Raw genomic sequence first — 19298 nt, forward strand, 5'->3', positions numbered from 1 at the left:
GGCAAGTGGTTATCAATATTATAAGTGTTGCAGCTTTATAGACTCAAGATGTTGATTGCTATTCTACAAACTACATGTAACTTGAATATACTTACAAAATATAGGCTCAAGAGAAGAACGAACTCAAATCCACTCATAACAAAAATGAAAAGATCCCAAATAAAGATGTTTCCTGGATAAATCAAATAAAGAAGGGTTGGGTTTGGGATGGTGCAATAGAAAAACAAAATAAAAACCTACAAACTCCTCACATACTGGTAGTTCATATACCAGTATAATTTTTTTTCTCGTTTGTTGTATTCATTTTATACATTTACTTTTAATTATCAGTTCTCCTGGTACCTCCTGGTTAATATGGTAATGTATTTTTTGTCAAGTATATTAATCTAAAAATATGTAATAAAATGATTTGAAGTGCATTCTGAACAAACATTTATATAACATAATTAAAAAATTTCATACTCCTCAGTCTCACTGTCTTCATCTATTGTCCAGTCAGGATCAGCACCTTTATCATCACTCATGTGAACATCATCAGTATCATCAGCATCTGTCACTTGTGATACAGAAGACTTCTTAGCAGCAGGTGATGATTCTGTGAAAATCAGGGAAAGAATTACATGTATATGAACAATGTACTGTTTACCAGCAATAGTTCATAATAAGTAATGAAAATAATATTAACAAGACTTATCTGACTATTGAATATTGTTAAATCATGAATGAAAACTTCATATTCATATTCAAACTAACTTACCAGTACCACAAGCAAAATCTGTTGTTGGAAGATTTTCTGTCTGTGTAGCTACACTCTTCAAGCCAGATAGGAATACCTGTACACCTCTGGAAGCAGAATACCAGCCAGTCTGTGTCCCTTTTGGAAAACTTGGGATAGGCTAAAACAATAGGTTTTTATTTAGGTATTGAGATAATAACATTCTTTCACGGTTAGATTCAAATTAATGTAAATAAAATTATACATCAATTATTGCAACTTATGAACGTTTAATCTAACAATCATGATCTACTTACAAGAGTCTGAACAGACACACTCTGAAATGAGTCAGCTCTAGAGTCTTGGCAGTCATCATCAGGCACTGCGTCATCAGCAGCACTTTCCTCTAAAAGCTGAAGAAATAAGATTATATATTAAAACAACATGCTTTATGAGGTTTATGAGATTTACATTTAATATGACAATGTCAAAGTACTGTGTTAAGATTAATTTTATTATGATGAGTTATGGAAATATGTTATGGAGTTTATATTTGATTTTTTACAAGTTTACAACTTTTTTTAAATACATAACATCTACTTCATTACTTCAACATGTTCAAGACATAGTCTTATTTCAATTTATCTTGAAATGTTAAATTTGAAAAATGGAATTCTTCAAACTTTTCCATATTTAAAAATGATGCAAAAACATCTACAGAATGATCTATGAGCTTTTAAACTTGGAATATACTCTATTTAGGATAGATTTGTCCACTGTCTAGACTAGGAAATCAAGGTTTCACCGACTTTCAGGTGCCACAAATGCAAAACACGTTCATGAATGTGAAATGTGCATATCTAGTTACATTCTTCAAAAACTTGTACTTTTTAAATTATTATATTATACTAGTTATTGTTTATCGCTATATACTGCACACATCCCTTTAAGTTTGTTTTCTCGTGATGGCAAGGGATGGCTTCAGAGGGGGTGGATCCTGTACGCTGCAGGCTGAGATCAGTCCTTATCTCTACACGAGGAAAGATGGTGGGGACGATCCTGTCTACTGCCACGGAATCCAAAACAGTGGGATCCGACACAAAACATGAGCGTTCAAAGTGATCTTGACAAAGCTTTGCATGGTGTGAAGAAGTCCAGTTCTTCCTATTGACCATCCGCACCCACTGTCGCCACCTTGCCGGTTCCTTCTCCTTGCACGGAAACGAAAAGAAGCTTTTGCCCGATGCCAAACCGTTTTTACAAACATAAGCAACGCAGTAAACCATGTTATCATAAAACAAACATAAAGTAGCAATATCAAGACAAAAAATAGTCTCACAAAGTATGTAATCCGAAAAAAGCACCGATAGATTTACATAAAACACCAGCACTGAAAGGAACAAAATGGTCGGCGCGCAACGAAGCGTGTTTGGCAACTATTACGTCATAGTTGTAAAACGTCACGGAAACAGCCGAACGACCGAGAGGAACTTCGAGGACCCGCATATTTTGTTTCAATTTTTACTTAAAAACTAAAGAGTTTAAAAAATATGGTAACCACACAGGAATTATACCTAACCAAAATACAGTTTCTAAGGCAATTATTAAATTTATTGAAAATTCACCTTTAAGGAAATTTTTCATGGACCCGTAGTATTCGTTGGTCCTGTGCCTAATAAATAATCCGGCCCTGGTAACGCCAAGGTAAATTTTTTAGTGAGTCACTTAATAACTGCATTAGTTTGTTTATCTAAAGAGAAATATCTGTATTACTACTTTTAGTTTCCCTGATGTGTTTATTCACTTTTAACTTTAAGTTTCCTCTAGTTCGTTCTACATAAATACAGACATTGAAATGTTATGTTATGCATAGCAGTCTTCTTCATTAAATCAATTTTGTCTTTAGCTACACTAAGAACCCTATATTACAATTAAAACCGCTTTTAATTGCTACATTCTTAATTAATAATATAAATCCATTGTCAATAGCTTCTTGTTTGCAATGATTTTTAAACTACCATCCACGTAAGAATGCAAAACACAGGACTTTTATTGATTCAATATTATATGATGTGGAATGTCAGAGCGTCTTTAACGAGAATGGTTTCTGATGAACAGCTCTTTTCAGTTCATTCTTATTTAACTTATTAAAACATATAAAAGAAGGTAATTGTTAATATTGTTAAAATAATCAGCAAAAGCGGTTATCTTCTCTTTTATCGTTCAGCCAGATCAAAAACAGATCTGAAACAAACTTCCGCTTTCTTTTCCGCTTCAGACTTTAAAACTGTCCACGAACAAATTGCGTAATAACAGAAATAATGAATAAACCATTCTGTTTTACTAACTCTTTTCTTATCCTGGAAAAAATCTAACAAATGTTTCAACAAAGTGAATTATATCAATTACTTATAAAACCGAAACCTCCTTTTACTTTAATATGTTCTTAATGCATTCAAGGGCTTTATCTAATAGCACTTCAGTGAACAACGAGACACCACCAAAAGACAGTAAAATATCAACTTGATATATTACATGTGTTTTCCTTTTAACAACTTCTAAGGAGTTCATAATTATTTGTTTATTTTTATTCATTAAAAAGAACATTTTTTGTGATTCGAAGTCTGCTACTTTACACGTATAACTAACTACTAATATTACATGCAATAGGCCTAAATCTGTTCTCAGGTTTATGTACCTTACAGCAATACATGTAATCCAGGCAAAAAGGAATGTCAGAAATTAGCTTTGCTTTTCATGAAGTTTAGAGGACTAATTTTTACATTATCTTACGAAACTTCTTTCAACAATTCTTTATTATAGTAATTTCTATAATAAGGTACAATTTGAATTTCTTTATCTGTTATAAAATAATCAAATTGTTTCTTTAATTTAAAACAAATTCGGATTTTTTATTTCTGTTTCTACAATTAAAAACATTAACTAAACTTCAACAGTCACTTTTATTAAAATGAATTTCGCGCTAGCCGTCCCTAATTTAGCAGTGTAAGACTAGAGGGAAGGCAGCTAGTCATCACCACCCATCGTCAACTCTTGGACTACTTTTTTACCAACGAATAGTGTGATTGACCGTCACATTATAATGCCACCACGGCTGAAAGGGCGAACATGTTTAGTGTGACGAGGATTCAAACTTGCGACCATTCAGATTACGAGTCGAGTGCCTTAACCAACTGCCCTTGCCGGGCCTTATTAACATTTTAATAATTCGTTTCAATTTCTGTTACGATGTCCTTTTTTCTTTTTTGCATAGTTTTTGTGCCAATTAAAAGATCTACACCTTTATTTGAAACATTGAGCTGCTTATATTTTAGGATTAACTTCAATTTATTTATAACTCTAGGGTTTTCTAAACTTCTTTAATACCTCTGAGAATACATCAAGATTAGAAGGTTTTAAGTTTTTGTTTTTTACCAATAAAATTTAACATTGTATGCCTATTTTTCTTATTTTATCATCCAATTTTACGAATCTATTTTCATTTATTTCGATGAAATTAGGCTCGGCATTGCCACGTGGTTAAAGAAGTCGACTCGTAATCTCGAGGTCGCGGGTTCGAATCCCCGTTGCACCAAACATCCTCACCTCTTCAGCAGTGAGAGCATTATAATGTGTCGGTCAATCCCACTATTCGTTGGTAAAAGAGTAACCCAATAGTTGGCAGTGAGTGATAATGACTAACTGCTTTCCCTCTAGTCTTACACTGCTAAATTAGGGACGGCTAGCGTAGATAGCCCTCGCGTGGCTTTGTGCTAAATTCAAAACAATCAATCTAAAATAAAAATTATATTATTAGTTTTACCTAAAGTTTTGTATTTGGTGATAAAAGATGTCATCTAGTAACACCTTCCAAACTTTTTCTACTCGATCACTTTAATTTAAATATTTTGTTATTTTAACCAGGATATTCGTGTTTATATGTCTAATTACACGTAAGACTGGTTCTTGTTGTTCTAAATTGTGTATATGTAATATATATATATCACAAAACAGTTATCCTTGCCGATAACGTTGTTTAGATGTAATGCATGTCTGATGGGCATTTTGATCTTTCAGTTTTAACCCTTTATTTATCTATGAGAGAATGGATTGGTAGGCCCAACATTTCTATTTCTAATGATATACGTTTTGTGGTGTCTTTCTCCAATAAAATATACAATGAATCAATCGGTTACTTCTTGATTTTTCTCTACCTCTTTGGAATTCCAAATACATGGTCGCAAAAGGGTCAAACTAGGATACACAGAGTGCGGGCAACATGCTATCCTTGTAATTAAAAACAAGTTTGGATTAACAGCAGAATTAGCTCTTCCTTTTCATGTTTTGGCAGCGCCTTCATCAGTCACGTATCTGAAGTTAAGAATAGCCACAAATGACCTATGAGTTTTATCCCTGTCACACCAAACATGCTCGCCCTTTCATCCGTGGGGGCGTTATAATGTGATGGCCAGTCCCACTATTCGTTGGTAAAAGAGTTGCCCAATAATTGGCGGTGAGTGGTGATGACTAGTTGTCTTACCACTAGTCTTACACTGCTAAACTAGGGACGGCTAGCGCAGATAGCCCTCGAGTAAATTTGCGCGAAATTCAGAAAACAAACGAAGAAATCAGACAAACAAACCTAAAAATAGATTATTTTGTAAGAGTTACCTCTTTGTTATTTTGAAGTTATATAGTTTTCTTCAAACTACAAATATGAACAAGGCCTGTTTGTAAAATAATGCTCAACTTTACAGTGTCAATTTTTTTTTTTAAATTGCACGGTGCACGTTCAAGACGTTATACCTGAAGTGTTATATTTGGCGGCAAAAAGAAACCACAAATAGGTTTTATCTTTTCAGTGTAATCGTGGTTTGATTGAAAACATACATCATGACATATATCACCAATGTATTTTAATTCATTGGTTTTCGTTTTTCATATCCTTTTCTTCTGCAAGAACCGAGCTTGATTGGACCATAAGCAGAATCACGCAAACTAATCTCCATATGAGTACTTGCTTCCCCTGGCGGCGTTAACATAAGCTTCTTCATAAATTTCATAATCTGTGCGACAATTAAAAATCTTTGCCAAAATATTACTGGGGGCGTTGTTGTCTAGCTAATTCTTTGGTAGTAAATTTTCTTTATAGAAATTTTGTGTTATGAACTATAAAGAAAAAAGAAATCGTCAAAATAGAATAATGATAAATAAAAAAATAAAAACGCGAAATTGAATACATATGAATTCGGTTTTTCCCCTCGTAAAAGATCAAGTTTTATCTATAGCAGGGCATTAAGACTGATTATGTATTCACCGCAAGGGAGTTTATACGTATGCATGTTTTTACTCTATTAAATATGTTTTCTCGTTAATAATTCAAAAAGTTTTGAGAAAATTCGTGTACTGTCTGCCTGCTTTCGCATTTTTTAACTTGATATATTTTTCTTTCCTTTTTAGAATTTGTTCCAATTACAATTATCTACATACCCTGGAACTAATACCAAATTTTCTTTAAATTAAGTTTCCTGGAAGAATGTTCGAGAAAATAAAACACACAACAAACAAACTTATACGTTTCGATGCTTATATTTCTGCAAGGCATTTCATTAGGCCTCGTATAAAACAACGGATACAAATAGAATGGAAAACAAAGGCTGTATAGGTACATCAGTTAACTAGAAATTTATATGAATCTAATATACTGTATATATAAGTTATACAGGAATATATATTATTAACTATAAAACAGCATGAGACGTTTTGAATTTTAGGATGAGGGTAAGAAAATTGTTTGTTTGTTTTTTGAATTTCACGCAAAGCTACACGAGGGCTATCTGCGCTAGCCCTCTCTAATTTAGCAGCCTAAGACTAGAGAAAAGGTGGCCAGTCATCACCACCCACCGCCGACTCTTCAACTACTCTTCTACCAACGAATAGTGGAATTGGCTGTAACTTTTTAACACCCCTACGGTTGAAATGGCGAGCATGTTTGGTGTTAAGAAAATTGAAACCATCGTTGAATTCTTTTCTATTTATTTGCTGGCTTTCTAAAACAAAGTATTAGAAGTGATTGATATAAGTTAAATATTTATGGTATTTCAGTGCGTGTACGTGTTTATTTGTCTAACTAAAACAAAGTGTTTCACAGTTCATGGGAAGGGTTAGAAAAGCTCATTGTACTGAGAAGGGAACGTTATAAATAAACGTCATCAACAGCTCCTCTTCTCCCATAGATTAAAAGTAATAGCAACAAAACATTGTATCTTTTAGCAACTTATCTTTCGCGACCAGAGACGTACTATAATACAACCATTGTTACGTAGTGTTACAAAAAGAACATAATAATTAATGTATGAGCCTTGTAGTTCATCCTTGTTTGTTTGTTTTTTTTCAATTTCGCGCAAAGCTACACGAGGGCTATCTGCGCTAATCATTCCTAATTTAGCAGTGTAAGACTAGAGAGAAGGCAGCTAGTTATCATCAACCATCGCCAACTCTTGGGCTACTCTTTTACCAACGAATAGTGGGGTTGAACATCACATTATAATGCCCCCACGGCTGAAAGGGCGAGCATATTTGATGGGACAGTAATTCGAACCAGTTGATTTTTACTGACCAGAGACGTACTATAGTGCAACCATTGTTGCGTAAGATAACATCTAAAGAACAACAACATTGTTGTTGTTTTTGTTTGCAAGAAATACTGCTTTCTTACAACTTATGAATATTATTATATCGGTTTTCTGGTAGAACAACAGTATGTCAGCAGACTTACTACACTAGATCCGGGTTTCTATACCTTTGTTGATCATTGTGTTGCTTTATGTTTGGACCCTGCATGGCCAGGTAGGTTAAGGCGTTCAACTCCTAATCTGAGGGTCGCGGGTTCGAATTCCCGTCGCGCCAAACATGGGCAGTGGGGGTGTTATAATGTGACGGCCAATCCCATTATTCGTTGGTAAAAAAGTAGCCCAAGAGTTGGCGGTGGGTGGTGATGACTAGCTGCCTTCCCTCTAGTCTTACAGTCTTAAATTAGGGACAGCTAGCACAAATAGCCCTCGCGTAGCTTTGTGCGAAATTCAAAAACAAAGCTTTATGCTTAATTACAAACCAACAGTTATATTTTTCGTTACATTTTGACATAAGTTTTATTATTGTATTAACAAATGAATAATTCTTGCTGAGATATTTGTTAATATTATAATTAGTTTCATGCAATAAATGTATATTGTATACATATACGCAATGTATATACATGTATTTATTTATTGCGTGAAACTGATTATATATGTGTTGGATATATGTGTATTTAAATATATATATATATGTATGCATACGTCTGTCTGAATCTTATCCCTCGGGTGTTTCCTATTGGTTTCTGTCACTCTAATATTGGTTTTACTGAACTGAGATGGCAGGATATCTGTTATCGTCAAATCTGATTAGGCGATTTCATTTTAGTTCATAAAATTCTACCTTTTGTCATTTCTACATCTGAGACAAGTTTACTAATCTTTGATAATGCGAGAGTTATAAATTCCCACTATTTTCAGGGCTGATTATAATCCCCATCCCTTCCCCTAAAGTTGTCATAATTCTGTTAAAATTGAAGAAAGTTTAATGTAGACATTGAAGTAAGTTTCTAACGCTGAGTTTGATAAACTTTCATTGTGGTACAGCTTGGCTTTCATTTCCTTAATAATTGCTCTGCTGTTTGTCGTCCGATGTTTCTGGCAAGTATAGAGGATCCATACCCTACAAACACGTGCTATTAAGGCGTGAGACACGATAAAATTACTTCCCGTAAATTAAACAAAGAATATTAGTCAAACTAACTATCAAGATAAGGAGCTGTCTGTTTTCTAGGATAAGACAGATATGAGAAACAGGTCGAAGGTCACTACAATGATCAGAATGCAAGGACTTCTAGATAAGGTCAACGACCCGTCGACTTCCATAACACGCAAAAGAACACGTTTGTTCCAAGAACGACAATAATTCCATTAATACTAAAGTTTTTAAAATATGTTTTTAAAATAAATATTTGTGTATTAAAAACAACGATCGACGAACCTTGAATTCATCACGGTTTATAACGTTGTAAGTCCAAACATGCTGCTGTGCCACTGGAAATAATTAAAAAGAGTGTACTTATGTAAAAAAAAAAGCTATAGTGTGAGAATTTTTAATCCTTCTATTCCATTATTATATTCCCTGTATCTTTCATGTTCTGTTAATATTTTCTAAATTTTATTTTTCTCTTTTTATGTCTTAATCGACCCTTGGGGGTGTTATAATCTACGGTTAATCCCACTATTCGTTGGTAAAAGAGTAGTCTAAGAGTTGGCGGTGGGTGGTGATGATTAACTGCCTTCCCTCTAGTCTCACACTGCTAAATTAGGAACTAGCGCAGATAGCCCTCGAGTATATTTGCGCGAAATTAAAAAAAAACAAACAAACCCAAGATTCATGTCTTAATAACGTTACACAGTTTATATATATTCGCTACTGCTGAACTGTATATATATCTATAAGAGCAACAACAAATTCACACGTTTCACAGTTAATGTCTTATTTAGACGACAAACAGATGAATTGTGTGAAATCTAAATGCTCTCTGTGCATTTAAAGCCTGGGAAAGATAAATTCAGGTGCTTAGTAAAACAAAGAAATGGATCGTCTGAGCTCGTGGGAAGAGCAGAGACTGCGTCATAAACTATTTGTTTGTTGGTAGTTAAGCGCCAAGCTACACGATGCAACATCTGTGCTCTGCCCATTACGGGTATCGAAACCCAGTTTCTAGTGTTGTAAGTTCGCAGACACGCCGCTGTGCTTTTTCGAGGCCATACTTTACCTACTAATCTAATTGTACTTATAGCTAGACCAATCAGTGTAACATTCTCTTAAGATATCTGAAATACTTTAGTTTTCAATAAACCTTTAACAAAGAACGCAGTAGTAGTAACCAAAAACACTGAGGAATGGACTAGTTTTAAGCAAGTTATGTAAAAAAACTATACGAATATACGTGATAGCTGTCTGTCGTAAAGGGACCCAACTAAATGAAATATCACCATAAAACTGCCACAGACCAATATACGTATAATCAGTGTCAGACTAACTTTACCAAATTCCCTAGGTACAAGAAGAGAACGATTAGCGCAGAGTCCCCTGGATTTATTTTCTGAAATCAGGGGGAAGTTTATCCTATTATTTTATCCACTGACTTTATCGATAATTGATAATTCACTGCACAACAATTTTTTTGAAAAGTTTTGCTTCCTGAAATGTTTTTGCTGACTGTGACAGGTACCTGGTGGGTATGCACAAATACAGTTGTGGTTTTGCTTCATTACGTAGAAACTCTGAGAAATAGACAGTTAACTGTTTACCGGCAATAACGTATTTAATTGCGTTTATGTTTCTAATACGCTATTAAGTTCAACATAATTAAAAGTGTTTTGCTCCTGACTTTCGTTTGTATTCAATGTCCGGTGCATCACGTTGCAGTGTCCAACAGTAGTCAGCAAGCATTGACGGATTCCAGTTGCCCTGATATTGTTTTTCCATTGTAGCAATGTCCTGGTGAAACTGAATATTTCGATGAAACGATACGTGATTGGCAAATTTGGATGTGATTTTGGTGATCAGCAGCCAAAAATCTATAAGGAACACCCAACAGTGTTCAAGAAGCAAAAACTTTCTTGTGCAGTGTAATTCAATCTATCTACAACGATATAACTGTTAAAATATCAGATTTAACGTTTATCAGATAACTATAGAGTGTGCATTTGTGCGTTTTTTTCTTGTAGTAAAGCCACATCAAGTTATCTGCTGAGACCACCGAGGGGAATCGAACCTCTCATTTGAGCTTTGTAAATCCGTAGACATACCACTGTACTAGCGGGTGACAACTAGAGAGAGTTTTATCTTGAATAATATTTGATAATTGTTTTCTTAACACATAAGCAGAAAAATTTGTGCACATACCTAATTTTTACTTGCTTGCTCCTATATTAATTCATTATGTCATCAACATTTGATTATCCTTTATTCATTTTACAACATAACACTAAAAGAAATCATCCAATTAACGTAACGATGTTTAACATTGTGACATTTTCATCGCTGTAGAAACAACTTTTACAGGTACGGTACGATACGGTGAAACTCTTGAGGTGCACGTGCTGAGATGACGACGGAAAAATATGATCCCATAGCGAACTTTATTTATTCACAACCGAATGTTCATCATATATTTCATTACGATGTTAAAAGTAGTCCATTTCTTACTATATGATACAGTTTCAATGGTTCGAAATTTTTAATTGAATTTCACCGATTAATATAATTAAATAACAGTCATGGAAGCTCGGGGCCGTAGGCCATGGCCTCGTGTGCCTTACGTGATAATCCAGCCTTGCGTTTAATTACCCATATGTATTATTGAATACAATACATATATAAAACATAGCAGTAGTCCTACACACATACCGCCATACAAAAAAAAACTTAACATGCATTTATTAGTTCCAGTAGTAATGACTATCGTAGTTTAAACAAACGTGTAGGCGTATAAATATCAAATTACTGGAACACTTTGGATCGTGAATATTTTTGACAACAATTCTTATGTAAATCAAACCATTGAGTCTCGCTTGCGCTGTGTACTTTGTGAGTATGTGATTCACTGCGCTGGTGTGTCTAATATTGACTTTCCAGATATGACGACGAAAATCACAATTATTGCAAAGTTTGCGTGGTTAAAAAGGAATAAAAAACAAACACATCTTATTTAAATGGTTCGCAAAAGACATGAGAATAAATTGAGCGGATGTCTTTCAGGTTTCTTGAGTGATGCTTTTCTTCAGATATCAGGAAGTTGGTGAAGTTTGGGCGTTGTCAGATGCTGGGTGGTTTGTGAATATGTGTGGGCGTTGTGAGAACGTAACGTTTGTTTCCACCTTTGGCACTCGCGTGTACTAACTGCTTATTCTATTCCATGACTCTTGTCGACTCGGGTTTAATAAATGAAACAGATCTATACAAATTCCCGCGAATTAGGACGAATAGAGATAGGTAGGGAAGGAGGAATATATGTAAATGTGTCTTTAGTGCTACTGTGCCTCTTTAATTACAGGATTTTTATGAATAATAGAAAAATAATTCTAATCACAGACAACGAAATTTATAGATCCACTTGTCTTAGGCCTAGCATTAGTCGAGCTTTTTGCATATATATATATAAAGCACATAGACATAAAAAGTATCAAACTTTGTGGGATGATAGTTTGGAACAACAAATGGCATATTAATAGGGGTTTACAACCTCTCAACCCATGTTACTGAGCATTTATCTTCAAGTATACCAAATAACAACAGCAAAATTATTTTCCCCAGTGTGACAACAATAAGTATTCAGATTTACAATGCTAAAATTTGAGGTTCGATTCTCCTATGATGACATAGCAGATAGCCCCATGTAGCTTTTCTATAAAACACACACACACAAACATTAAGTTTTCTAGTTGCGAACATTTGTTTATTTGTTTCAGGATTTTCACTCAAAGAGTTCCATCCGTGTAGCCGTCTCTAATTTCCAAATGCTAGATATATGGAAAGCAAACAGTCAACAACGTCCACCGCCAACTCTCAGGCTAAACTTCTTCGACCGAATAGTGAAATTTCATCGTCAATCTCATAACGCACCGAAACCTCAAAGTGAAACTACTCCCGAATTATGAAGCCTCGAAATCACAGACCGAACACGCTAACCACTTGACCACCACTGGTGTAGTCATCGAGAACATTGTCGCAGTAAGTGGATGAGCCATAACTTACCTCGATATTCACATTACTGAACAGGAGCTGAAACCGTACATTCCTGAAACCTTACATTATCCCCTGAAAGCATACAACCACAATACAGAGAATCATCAAGTCTGGGAGGAAAACCTTCGTTGGATTTGTCTAAAACCTTAGACCAGGGGTTTCCAAACTTTGTCAAACGGCGGACCCTCTTGAATTTCTTCACTGTATTGTTGAATCATCTCCCATTAAAAATAGTTTTTATTATGTGTAACTGGTGTATCATATGTGTATTTTATTACCTTCACAGCTCGATTCTAGTTTTAACAAAATAACAACAAAAAGAAATGAACGATGATACTGTTTTGTTGACAAAATTTCTGGGTCATTGTCTGATAGTTTCAGAAGGTCTGACCCTAAGTGACCCGGCATGGCCAGGTGGGTTAAGGCGTTCGACTCGTAATCTGAGGGTCGCGTGTTCGAGTCCCGATCGCAACAAACATGCTTGCCCTTTCAGCCGTGGGGGTGTTATAATTTGACGGTCGATCCCACTATTCTTAAAAAGTAAAAAGTAGCCCAAGAGTTGGCGGTAAGTGGTGATGACTAGCTGCCTTCCCTCTAGTCTTACAATGCTAAATTAGGGACGGATAGCTCTCGCGTAGCTTTGTGCGAAATTCAAGATAAAAAACAAACTGACCCCAAATATATCTTATTTTCATATTTCAATTTTATATCCGACAATCAAACAGGAAATCAACTGTCTTGTCTTTAGCGATCGCCAAGCAACGGCGTTAGACCCACAACGAATTTACATAATTGAAATTACATTAATTAATCTAAGATTTATATATATATATTTTACAGTATTAGTTTGTCTTACAAATTGATTTTATTCACCACTCTTTCAGTAAACGGTAATTTTAATGTATCACAGCGTATGGGAACCTCTGTGTTAGACGATTGTAAATTTTGAAATAGACAAGATGACGTAATGTTGCACCAATCAGAATTATTCTAGAAGTAACAGAAACTCTGTTTTCTTATTATTAATGTGTTAGCGCAGCAGTTCACGATAATGTTTGTAAGCAGCTGGCACATTCGTGATATAATAAATCCACCTCACGGCTAAAACAGGAACTAACTAATACTTGATAGAGTTAATTTGAAAATGTTTGTTGGAGAACTACGTGCATGAAAGAACACGCCATTTTAATATACGTGTATTTTTTTAGACACCCATGTGTTTAAGACATTCTATCACTCTGGGTAAGCTAACTTTAATGTAAAAATCTATAGTAAGTCTTTCATAATGTTCACTGTAACTGTTTTGGCGGATACGTGATTTCGTGACACCATTTGGAAAGGAAACGGATATAAAGACAGTATCCTATATAACACTAATATTACTCTCTTTGGTAAGCCTTAATCTGAACAGGTTAGTTATCTGTTGAACTTATATATATTTGGTCCACGTGTATTATTTGACATACACATAAGTAGTATAAAATTTTTAGAATGTTTCATCTAGATATTTATTCTGCAAAATTCAGTGAAAATGACAAAATAATTTTAAAATATTTTGTTTGTGTGTTTTCTTATAGCAAAACCACATTGAGTTATCTGCTGAGCCCGCTGAGGAGAATCGAATCCCTGATTTTAGCGTTGCAAATCCATGGACTTTAAGAGATTTTAAAACAGTTCACTCATTGGTTGGTCTTCCTTGTAACTTGTTGCATATTAAAATACAACTATAACTGTTTGTGCTGTTTCCCTTTCGAACAATAGTTTGCATTAATAAATTAACAAGCTCACAATCATGCTTAACAAAGTAAGTAGATAAATACCTCATTAAAATCGACCAAACGCTATTTGTATTTTTCTGTAATAAGTAGGATCGAAATCTCATTTATACGTTATCAGTTATATCCAAATACATCATTTAATTGGGTCTAACACTATTTTACTGTGCAAAATCCGGCAAGTGAAAAATATTTTGTACTATTGTCAGAGTTCGGGGAGTTTTAACAATGAAAGAAATCAGTTGTGGCATTGTATTAAGGCAGAGTACGTTATATCAAGCATCTGAGAATAGCTCCAAATCAAAGTTTCCATTACAACAGGCTACGTCGAAAAGCTGTCGTGTTCAAATCACGTCCATCTTCCGTGTTTCTTTCCATAATCCTTCTGATGTACGAAAAATAATGTTTTCTCAGTACTCGCGTCAAAAGGCCAGTTTCACAGAAATCCTTAAGGGACATCACTGGCATATTTTCACATCAAATAAAATGAATATCTGTTACATTCTCTAACTGCTTGAGTTATGTGATGGTTTAAAGCATGTGTTGTAGAAGCAATTTGTGTACATGTGACTTCATCGCTTATTCAGACAGAATCCTGCTTGATTATGTACTATTGTCTGGGGCACGAAAACGGCTTTGTGTCCATGATTTCTCACCTTTAACAAGATGCAACAATTTTCTTACCAAAGCTGGGATACGACTTGTTGCTGATCTCTTTGGGACTGTACTCCTCTCCCCAAACTGATCCACATTCCTTTGCTTCTTTGTTTTTACACAAGAAATATCCCTGTCTTGAAAATTCTATAGACGAAATCCGAACACATCTTTATGATATCAGTGTATGAGTTTTTATATTGAAATGAAATGTTTCATGCTCTATATAAGAGCAATACATTTCTACTGTCATAACACCACATACATAACGCCAAACAGTGTTAAAATGTAGTTCTGATACATCCTATTCCGTCGTGACTTTATATCGATTGTGGTTATTGCATGGTTTGCAGATTCAAAATAACGTTAATGGAACATTTTCAACCCTTTGTATAAAGTAAATTCATAGCACCTATAGATAACCTGGAACAAAAATACCATATACAGCGTTTTTTGATGTTTCACTTTACACGTGAAAAATAATCAAGATTCGACAAGTGAGGAACAGCTGGTTTCACAAACCATAAAATATAGAAACAGAGAAATCTCAGTTATGCCTCTCTTACTCTATCACAGGAAAAACGTTATATTCTCTCATGTTTGGAAGTTTCTTAGTACTCAAGTTCTCTCATAGCGAGTGCTAAAATTCTCAATTGAAAAAAGGTCCTTGGACACTCTTGGACATGTTAGTTACTGGCCCAAAGTCCTCTAATGATTAAGAATATTAATCTTAGTTGTTGTAAAGCTATTAACTATTCTAATTAATTTCAAGTACCATATCGTGCTCTAAAGGAAAGTTGATTCATCCAAGCTGAACTTAAATTATGTTTTACTTTCCTTTTTTTTTTCTCGAGAGGGGAAATAGTATAATAAAACTTTTTAAGTATATTTTTTGTCTTTAGACGAAAAACAATGTTACACAGATATATTCAGAAGAAGAATGCATTTGCTGCACATTTTTGAGAAAAAAAAATCAATGCCAAAAATATATGATCTTTAAGCCAAAATTAATTTTTCTTTAATTAGATACTCAAAGTTTGGCTTTACATTTTCTTGGTTTTAAAATCCTTCATTTCGGGTATTGTGAACAAGGAACAAGAAGGAATGTACAATACTAGTTACATTTCTATACGTTGGTGGATTAATAAAACGTAGTGTCAGTTGCATTTTTGATGCTGTCGAAAGAAGAGATTTGCAGTGTCAGTTTCAGATACGTACAGTACAAATATCCTTTTCATTTTTATTATCAAAAATTGTCACAAGTTTTCTGACGCGAAAATTTCGAAAAATGACGTTTTATAAATAAAAAAAAACTTTGCAAATTTACTAAAAGTTTAAAAGGGAGGTTTAGTTTCATAAACTACGTTTATTCGGTTTACGTCGACGAGAAAAGAACATGAAATAATTCAGTTTTAAGAGCACACGCTTGTTTCTTTCGAAGAGAAAAGTAAATGCATACTATACAACGGATTGACAACACTTTATTATGAAATAATAGTTCTGTTTATGTACATGAAAGAACACGTGTATTAATATTTAACTAATATTTATATTATTTTTAGACGTCAATTAAAAATCTAAAGTAAACAAACTGTGATATTGTTTTTTATTTATCATACATTAAAAATATGTGTGATTATGATAAATTAATAAATTAATCATAAATTAACTGGCTAAAGAGTTTCGTTAATGAAACTTTAAAGCGAAAGTTTCTAAAGAGTCGTTCGTTAAAACTGTTGACATTACGTTTAATATTCTATCGGTGCTTTCGTATTGCATATGCAATTGGAAACGTTGCAGGTATTTCTTAGTGTCGTTTCTTTATCATTATTCCTGAAATAACCTACAGTTTCATGTTAAAATGTAGAGCTATCGTGCTTTCTGATAAAACGAAAAGTCAAAGGTAAACGTGTACGCTAAAACACGAGCGCCGTGCGTGCAAAAAGAGTCAAACCTTGTCATCTGTGCAACGATAGATGATTGGTAGACGTACCTACACAAAATTGCTTTGTTGCGCACTGAAACACGAAGACTTATAAAAGAAATTTGAATATAATTACCGATGTTTAGGTCTCTTGCATTTAAGGAAATTTTTTTGATGTTGAACAACTTTCTGACTAAGTTATGTATAGACTTTTAGAAAACGTACGAAAGAACTGAACGTGCTTTGTGGTTTCCCTGAAAGCCGCGTGCTCCCATCCATTCCAAGTCACGTGGCAACTGTTTTCACGACTAATCATCGGTGTCCATCTATAGAATAATACAGATGGACGTTACGTCAGAGCTAAAGAAAGGTTTAGTAAGAATAATAACTTAACGGCCTCAAGTGATTGTCACATTTTAAACTTTTCAAGTGTTTAACGATCGCTGTGGAATAATAAAAGGTGTTATTTGAATTCAAACTAATTGGAAAATGACCTTCCTTTTTATAACTTTGTAATAACAAGTTTCATTATGTTACTAAGCTAAGAAAACACATTCACTAAAACGAAAGAATATTACTTCTTTTCTGAAAATATTCAAAATTATTTTCTATTTCCTTTTAGAACAGAGTGAATTCGATACTAGTCTCTGAGTTTAAAACAAGTACAATAGTAACTTCATTAGCTCATGAAGAAGATTTTAAGCAAAACGTTGAGTATTTATTTAAATGTAAAGCGAAACGTCAAATGTTTGGTTAAATGTAAAGAGAGACGTCGAGTGTCTAATTAAATAAAAGTAATGTTTTGGTGTTATAAGTTCGTTTATTACTACTATAAATGGATTATAAACACCAGTTTCCACAGAGATTAAATAATTGCTTCTTTATATATATATATGTATATAATGTAGCCCAAATTAAATATTTTCATGCACTATTTTTTTTAACATAGTAAAGGGAACCGGAATAAAAATATTTTCTTCTGAACTGAATACTTTGTGCCTACGTATTTATCAAGATCGTTATTTTATTTAAGGAAAAGCCAAACTGGGCTACCTGCTATGTCCACCGCTAGGAATCGAACCTCGGATTTCAGCGTTGTAAGTTCATGTACGTAGCGTTGTCCCACCAGGGAGCTATCTAAATCAATAAAAGGTAAAAAGAAATAAATTACGTACCTACCACCACGAGAGAGACAGTACTTTACGATGTAGAACTGCGTTTCAAACACTTCTTTAATTGAAACGCAGGTTACACAATAAGAAAATTGCGCTGTGTTTACTCAGAGATTAAGCTTCAAATGTGTTTCAATTGCACCTTTAAAGTGTGTACTATTACTCAAGAATGTTCACAAATTTTTGACGTGTATAAAAACAAAACAGAAACAGCTATGCTCCTTTAGAATCAATATCTTGAGTACATTTATGGTAAAATTAAACCTGTGAACTCACGTTAGTATATTGATATCAAAATAAATGTTTTTGATAAACTTCTTGTCATCAGTAAATGTAAAATTAATAATACTAATTCATCTTCACATATAACTGAGCTCATTTAAAGATCTCTTTGTGTTTAAGGACGTAAACGTGTCTTAATTGTAATTTAATAGCTTTTGCGAGTTTAGTTTGGTTTGTTTTGAATTTCGTGCAAAGCTACTCGAGGGCTATCTGCACTAGCCGTCCCTAATTTAGTAGTATAAGACCAGAGGGAAGGCAGCTAGTCATCACTACCCACCGCCAACTCTTGGGCTACTCTTTTACCAACGAATAGTAGGATTAACCGTAACGTTATAACGCCCCCTACGGCTGAAAGGACGAGCATATTTGGTGTGACGGGTATTCAAACCCGCGACCCTCGGATTACGAGTCGAGTGCCTTAACCACCTGGCCATGCCGGGCCGCTTTTAATAGTACTTTTTTTGTTACTACTACAAGTTATTTCTACAAGGGAAATTTATTTAAGAACAGTCAAGTCATTAAAGGCGAAACTTTCATTCTGGAATTTAAAAAAATGTCTTAAATTTAGTGAAAAGCTGTTTTAAGTCATACGTTTTTATTTTTCTGCTGAAGTAAATGTGTGAAAAGTCTTTGGGGTGTGATGTTGTGACTCTTTTTTTATCGTTTACTTTTAATGCTTCTACTACGAAAAATAGTTCCATACAATATTGAATATTTAACTGTAATTTCCTTTATGAGTTGGAAGTTATTAACCACAAAAGAAGAAAGTGATTAGAAGTGATATGTACAGAACATATTGAGTTTCTCTTCAATACTGCATCCCTGGTCTCCATGCAAATCTTGTACTCAAAAACATCAGCCTAAAACCAGTTTTACGAGTCTCGAACTTGAAACTAATCGCATTAACAGATGTCAAAAGTTTTCTTAATACACAAACTTAG

At 34.2% G+C, this 19298-nt stretch overlaps 1 long non-coding RNA gene across 1 annotated transcript; it reads right to left on the minus strand.

Moving 5' to 3' along the window:
• Nucleotides 1–324: 324 nt before the first annotated feature.
• On the minus strand, nucleotides 325–18216 carry LOC143244399 (uncharacterized). The gene is made up of 4 exons (XR_013025049.1): nucleotides 17957–18216; nucleotides 1033–1128; nucleotides 758–896; nucleotides 325–595 (listed from the first exon to the last, which is right to left on the minus strand). It is a non-coding gene; the product is annotated as an uncharacterized LOC143244399 (long non-coding RNA).
• Between the last annotated feature and the right edge of the window lie 1082 nt (nucleotides 18217–19298).

This window comes from Tachypleus tridentatus, chromosome 2 (genome assembly GCF_004210375.1).
Source record: "Tachypleus tridentatus isolate NWPU-2018 chromosome 2, ASM421037v1, whole genome shotgun sequence".
NCBI lineage: Eukaryota > Metazoa > Arthropoda > Merostomata > Xiphosura > Limulidae > Tachypleus > Tachypleus tridentatus.